This window comes from Pinus tabuliformis, chromosome 5_1 (assembly GCF_031772625.1).
Source record: "Pinus tabuliformis cultivar Carrire ecotype Pingquan chromosome 5_1, CPIR1, whole genome shotgun sequence".
NCBI classification, from domain to species: domain Eukaryota; kingdom Viridiplantae; phylum Streptophyta; class Pinopsida; order Pinales; family Pinaceae; genus Pinus; species Pinus tabuliformis.
Genome location: NC_142305.1, coordinates 157050135 through 157058234, shown reverse-complemented (window position 1 = coordinate 157058234; position 8100 = coordinate 157050135).

Here is an 8100-nt window from a genome sequence, read left to right as displayed (position 1 = left end):
AGATATCATGGAGGGATCTAAAGATAAATCAAAGATTGGACTTCTGGGGAGTACCCTTCAGGTGCTCAGTATGCCACAAGACTGGACATCTCCATAAAAACTGTACTCGGCAGCCTGTGCTAAAAAACCGAATATATCATGGAAAATATATTTCCGAAAAAAAACAGGGGAAAAGGTCTTCCTATTCTGAAATGGTAAAGGCATCCTCTTCTATAAGCTCATCTCCCTTAGAATCTGGCAAACTGAAGGGGGTTTTTTATTCTGAAGACGACTGTCAAAATTTCTCCTCCCCCGTTAAGGAATCAACAACTCAGTTCCAGTCCTCTCCACCATTATACTCTCAAAAAAAATGCAACCTTCCTGAAAGCTCAAGCAGGCCCCTCGGCTCATCTGAGAAAAGGAATCCCATCTTGCTTTGCACTTCCCCTCCGGATCCGATTGCTAGCAAAGATTGCCCAGTCCCTCTTCCGGTTCCCCAATCGATTAATACTTTTAAAATGGACCCTCAAATCACTTTTATCTCATCTTCATCTCCTTCTTCGAAAAAGGGACTGTCTCTTTCTCAGAAAGGAAAGGAGCCTTTGGTTTCGGCGACCCCTCTAAACTCCCCTGTTTCATCCCCGTCAAATTCGATAGGTAGTGATCTGGACTACCTTCTTAGCAAGAAATTGCTTGAGTTCAGACCCCTGACCATTCATAAACCTCAAAAACCATCATCCCCTCAAATAAGTCCAAATTCAGCACAAAATATCACAGTGAGAAGGAAAAATAATCGGGGCAGCAGGCATTTTAGAGGAAGGGTTGATGGTGCTGGCAGAGGAATTCGAAATCTCTCCTTAGTAGATGTGTCGATCATTGATATGACGGAAGAATGGCCTCTTAGAGCAAGTGTGGCCGCAAAGCCTTCTAAATGACCTTCATCTTATCCATGAATATAAGGGGGCTGGGGGCTGATAAAAAAAATTTAGCCCTTAAGAATCTTTTTATTACTAAACAACCCAAAATAATTCTAATCCAAGAAACCATGCACAGCACTCCTGTATCTATTTCTTATTTCAGAAAAATGTTTCCTACTTGGCATATGGTTGCTTTGGAGGCAAATGGTCTTTCTGGGGGCCTAGCAGTTTTATGGAACCCTGAGTGGATCAGAGCAAAAGCATTTAAATGCTTTGCTGGCATTCTCATATCGACGTCTATTAGGGGAAAAGAATGGCCCATAAACATTTTAAACATGTATGCTCCTTACAAAAACAGGACAACATACTGGGAGAAATTTTTTGCATCAGAAATTGTTGATATTGAGTATTTGATGATTGCAGGAGATCTAAATGTCACGCTAAACACTGAGGAAATATGGGGGAACAGTCGGCAAAAAGATCCTCTTGCTGACCGCATTAGATATGAACTGCTGCACAGGAATCTTGTTGACATAAATCCACCTAAAATGATGCCAACATGGGACAATGGAAGAACTGAAGGAGCATATATAGCAAAGAGACTTGATCGTTTCATTCTTCATGAAAGTATTATTGACAGTCTAGGCATGCCCTACACATCAATAGGAAATGATTTTATATCAGACCATAGGCCGATTTTCTTAGGATGGAGAGAAAAGGAATTCAGGAAAGGGTACCCTTTTAAATTTAACAGGCTATGTTTGGAAGACACTGATTTCAATGAAGCCATAATTAGACAATGGAAGGAATTAGCATCAAAAGAGAATATGCCTCCATTCTTAACTTTTAGAGATAAGATGGCTTCCATTAGAATTTTTGTAAAGGATTGGCAGTTTAAGAAAAGACAACAAAACAGATCAGCCCTTCAGGAAATTCAGAAGGAATTGGATAGCATCTCAGGAAATTTAGCTGCTCATGGTATCCCTTTCAACATGAGATGTCGAATAAAGGAATTGCAAAGGAGGAAATGAAAAATACTGGAACAGGAAGAGGCATCATGGAGATTAAAGAGCAGGGCAATCTGGCTAAAGGAAGGAGACAGAAATTCCAAATTTTTTCACAGATTTGCAAGCTCAAGAAGAGAAAAGAATTCTATATGGAAAATAAAGGATGGAAAGGGAGACTTCCTATACTCTCAACAAGACATCTCAAGTGAAGCAGTGAGATATTTTGGAAATCAATACAGAAGATTTGATGTTTGCAGAATCCAGGACATTCTGTGGGGAATAGATCCTTTTCCTCAAATGTTTGACGGGGATCAAAATGATTATCTCTTTCAGCCAATAACGGAGGAAGAACTTCTAGAAACCATGAAATCCTTTAAAAAGGATAAGTGCCCAGGACCAGATGGCTGGACGATCGAGTTCTTCATACATTTTTTTGATCTTATCAAACAAGATCTGCTAAGGATGGTTGAGGGCTCAAGAATGTCAGGCAGCATCCACCAGATTACCTCATCCACTCATATCGCCCTCATCCCCAAGAAAAAGGAAGCGGAATCTTTCCAAGACTACAGGCCGATATCTCTCTGCAACATTTCATACAAAATCATTTCAAAAATTATCGCAGAAAGGTTAAAAGGAACTTTGTCAAAGTATTTATCAAAGGATCAGCATGCTTTTCTGAAAGGAAGAAATATTTTGGACGTTGTTGCTAATACTCAGGAGGTCTTATTTTCCATGCACAAAAAAAATAGTGAAGCTGCCATCTTCAAAATTGATCTCCGTAAGGCATATGACTGCCTGGAGTGGGGCTTCATCAGATGCCTCCTTGCAAAGATTGGTCTAAGAGCAAACATGATAAATTGGGTAATGGCCTGTGTTGAGAAGGTGAACTATGCTGTTATAATAAATGGGATTCCATCTCCTTTTTTTCTTGTTGCCAGGGGTCTGCGCCAAGGATGCCCGCTATCTCCCTTATTGTTTATCCTGGCAATGGACTCGTTAAGCTTGCACATCAACAAGGCAGTTGTTGAAAACAGATGTCAACCTCTGAGGATCTGCAGGAACAATTATATATCGCATAATCTATTTGTTGATGATATACTTATTTTTGCAATGCTTTGCAGGCTCACTTGGTTATGCTTATATGATATCCTCAAAAAGTTCCAAAGGGCCACAGGCCTACAAATAAATGAATCTAAATCTACTCTCTTACATAATGATGGTAATCCAGAACTAATAGAGTGGATTTCTTCTCTCTTTGGGATTGAGGCACGGTCCATCAATCAGGGAATGAAATACTTAGGATTCCAGCTAAAGGCAAAAGGATACTCTAAAATGGATTGGCAATGGATTATAGAAAGATACTATAAAAAGATTTTAGTATGGGAATATAAATGCCTTTCTTTGGCAGGAAGAGTCATTCTGGCTCAATCAGTCCTTACACAACTCGCGGTTTACTGGGCGCATCTTTTTTTTCTTCCAGCAAGCATTATACAGAAAATGAACAAGATAACAACAAATTTTATTTGGGGTGGTCAAGCTGAGAAAAGAAAATATCACCTGTCTAAGTTATCTGCCATCTCGCTACCAAAAAATCTGGGGGTTGGGGGCTGCTGGACCTGCGGGTCTTTGGAAAGGCCCTTCTATGCAAATCTCTATGGAGAGGGATTTTCGGAGATGGTCCATGGAGAGATACCATAAAAAAGAAGTACATGGGCAGTAAGGATATCTCATACTGGTTCAGATTAGGAAGGATCAGCTCCATATATGGTTCTGCAATATGGCTAAGTTTTCGTAAGATAGAAAGGTTTTTTCTAAAGAATCTGATTTGGAGCTTCCAATCTGGTAGCAAGATTCTCATAGGACATGATTCCTTCTTGAGCGGACAGGAGGAAATCATCTTGCCTGAGACAATCCTTAATTTTTTCCACATAAAAGGTTATTTTACCTGGGACAAACTTATTGCAGAATGGCATGGACCCTTCCCTATATGGAAAGAAGATGGCAATATGGGGATGACTGAGAATGTAGCTAGACAGTGGAAGAATTTAAAAGTTTGTCTGAGAAACTGCGGTATACATCGCTCCTTGGATTTCGATGTCCTAACTTGGAAAGATATGAAAGGGATATCCCAGGTTCGAGTAAAGGATATTTACCTGAGTCTGATAGCCTCAAGAAATGCCACTCCCAGCTCTATTTTTCCATCTGCTTTCTGGAAATCAGGATGCCTATCCAAATCCATTTTTTTTTCATGGCTGGTTTTCCACAATAAGATCTTATCTTGGGAAAACTTGAAAAAGAGGGGCTGGCAGGGTCCGGGTCTCTGCTCAATCTGCAATTCTGAGGATGAAACAAGCTGTCATATGTTCCTTCTCTGTCAGAAATCGCAGCAGTTATGGCAAGCATTGGAAATTTTATATGGTTTTCCTCATGTTTCTCACTCATCCATACAAGAGGCTTTTGTTTGGTGGAGCAGGCAAAAGGAATCCTGGAGGCCAATTTTTATCATTTCCTTATGGTGCATTTGGAAATGGAGAAACAACAAAATCTTTAAGGAAAGTAAGGAGCCTTTCATGGAAATCATCCATAGCATATCTTTTCTTTTTGATTCCTTACCTGAAAAGCCTCCAAAGGAAAAAAGATTAATTCCCATCATGGATGATCAGTCTCATAACATGTTCCCGAAAGCATTCTTTGATGGAGCGGCACAAAAAAACTCTTGTGGCTGTGGTATCCACATCATCATGGATGAAAATACGCAATTTCTTATTTCATGGAATGGAGGAAATGGATCTGGCTACTGCAAGGCGGAGGCGATGGCTCTCATGGGGCTTCTCTCTTTCTGTTTCTTCTTTAATATTCAGTCTGTCTCAATTTTTGGGGATTCCAAGGTAATGGTTGATTTTGTGCTGGGAAAAATCCATATTAGCAATCCTCAACCTGCAGGTTGGATGAACAGGATTGTTTTCCTACGGGAAAGGACGCAAGGATGTTCCATTCAGCACATTTACAGGGTTCAGAATAAGAAGGCAGATAGTTTATCAAAGGAAGGTCTATTTACAGCTCCAGGTATATGGCACATGAAGGTAATTTCAAACATGCAAGTGTTCTCTATCACAAAATTTTCTTTACCTGATACATAATTCCATTTGGCGGGTATCAAGTATGTTTTTTTGTCAATTGTGCCTTGGGCTGTCCACATTATGTTTTTTGTCAATCACCTTTTTGGAAATGGGCTGTATCCTCCACGGGGGGTCTTGGTTCTCCAAATTTTTTGTATCTGCAAAATATTGTCCCTGAGGCTCCTTACTTCAAAGATTGGCTATCTTTTTTGATGATCTCCAGACCTATGTTTTTTGGGGATTTCTATCCTCTTTCTCAGGGTTTCTTCTTGTAACAAATTATCAGTCCATTTCGAGCGCATAATGTATTCTGAACATTATATTCCTTATATAATATAAATCAAGCTTTTTCTTTCCTGAAAAATAAGAGTAAGAAAAACTATTTTAAAATTTTTACAATTTTTTAAATATATAACTTACCCTTCTCTTTTAACTTTTTAATACTAAAAATTTCTATCACATTATTTAATATAAAAATTATTATTTTTCAACTTAGATCTATTTTACATTGCATGCTCGCTGATTGATGAAAGGAGATTCAAACACTATTCCGAAGGGCCGTGCCCTCTTCTCACCGTCTTTGTTAATAACCCCAACGACGACCGGTTTGAAGATAATAAGAGCCTACAAACTTTGGGCATTGTTAACCTAAATTTAATCCATAAACTAAAAACTCCGTACCATATAAAAACGCGAACGGAATCGTACGGACGAATTTGCGAATTTTTTGGGCCGATAGGGCCGAACTCGGTAACTTAGGTTCACACCACTATTTTACATACATCTAAAACCTTTACTCCCTTGAATTCCTATGCAAAACTATTTTGGAAGATTGAAAAACACGGGTTTTATATGCATTTAACACTTTCACTTTTGAGCTCTTTTGAATCTGCTTTGCACATCTAGGCGACCCAGTAAAGAATTTATACAGAAAACCCAAATAAAATAATCTTCTTTTGTCGTTTTTGTCAAAAAAAAAATATCACGTGGATATATGACAGCGTGCAAGGATACGCATCCCGCTGTAAATAAATTTTATATCTTCATACTGTGAAAGTTCAGTGAAACTTCAAAAGCCATGGAAGTGGGCACCTTCCGCTTTTTTGAATGTTTAATTAGCATTGTCGTAAAGATTCTATAAGGGTCACATTACCATACGTCCATAGAAATAAAAATTTTCTTCACAAAAAAATATCTTGTTGAAAATCCGATTGTAAAGTGTTGAAAATCCGATTGTAAAGTGAAATCAGATTTGATACAATGTAGCTTTGCGCGTGGCTGGTCCTCACAGCAATGTGTGGACGTAAAATCAACTTTTTTCCATGGCATAGGGGATATATATATATATATTAACAAGTACAAGCTAGGATGGATGGATTATAATAATAGAGATAGAGCCAACCGTGATGGATCCTTTTCTTTTGGTACCAATTTGTTATTTCATTACTAATATGTGTGTTTCAAAGATAGCCAAGCTTCATTTTCAGCACATTTCATATTGGTTTACCTGAGCATCTCGAAGCAATACTTCGCAATAAGCTGGGAGCATTCTCAATATGCTGAATGTCAATTTTATTAATTAAAATGGATTGGTCCACAACCGAGGGAGAGTAGTCCTCTTAACTAGAGAGATGATGAAGAACAAAAAGCGTCATATTCTTATGATATGAGATGACTAAAATGTTCCAATTATTATGAATATAATTCAGCTATTTTAAGTTGAAGTTGGTCGAAGATGTTTGAAGAGATTTGATGGGTTAAGAGGGTAAAACATTACCCACTGATAAAGAACACAAAAGAGGATAAAATCGATATGTGAGAGATAGCAGAATTTAAGAGAGAAATAAAACAACAAATAACAATTGGAGAACAAGATTATAAACTTCTATTACATTAAAGGCCTTTGCCTTGCTTGCATTGCACAGGCATATGCAGGATTACAAATTTATAGACGAGAAAAGAGTTCTAGATTTCTCCTCATGTGAAATTCATGGTTGCATAGTGAAGCTAGGTCAGAGTGGGTGGAAGTCGGTGTGTTAGGTTTGGCATCGACGTGATTTTCAAAGAGTCGGTATCAACGTCTTCATTACGACTTCAAGTTTAACATTCTCCCACTTGAAGTCGAATGAAGAATCCTTAATCAAGTCACACCAAGGCCTACGATGCCTCTACATAACTCATGTTTATTGCTTGGTAGAATCTTAGTGAGCATATCAGCATGGTTCTTATCTGCATGGATCTTTTTCAAGAATAATTGTCCTTCCTCCAACACATGCCACATCCAATGGTACCTTAAGTCAATGTGCTTGGTTTTTCACTGAAATGTTGGGTTTTTCTCAAAGTGAATGACACTCTTACTATCACAATATAGAACATACTTTCCTTGCTTTATTCCTATCTCTCCTAGGAATCCTTGCATCGATAACATCTATTTACAAGCCTTTGTTACAACTATGTACTCTCCCTCTGTTGTAGAAAGAGCTACCATTCTTTGCATCCTTAACACCCAAGATATTGTTGCCCATGCAAATGTATACAAATAAACTGTAGTGGAATTTCAAGTGTCTACATCTCCAGCCATATCTCCATCTGTAAATCATTCAAGCAGAGTCTCATTATGACCAAAACATAAACAACAATGACTACTACCCTTGAGATACCTCAAAATCCATTTTACTTCTTGCCAATGTTGTTTGCCTCAATTGGAAAGGAACATGCTCACTATTTCCATTGAATATGCAATGTATGGACATGTACTTACCATGGCATACATCAATATGCCAACTCCTAAAGCATAAGGAATCTTACTCATTTATTTTGTATTCTTCTCATCACTAGGACATAAGTCAGTACTAGGCTTGAAGTGGGCTACAAGGGGTGTACCGACTAGCTTGGCACCCTTCATATTAAACTTGTCAAGAAGCTTCTTGATATATTCTTCTTGTGACAGACACAACCTTTTATTTTTCCTATCATGCATGATCCTCATGCCCAATATCTATTGTATTGGACCGAATTCCTTCATTGCAAACTTGCTGCCCAAATCTTTCTTCAACATGTTGATCATATTCTTATAAT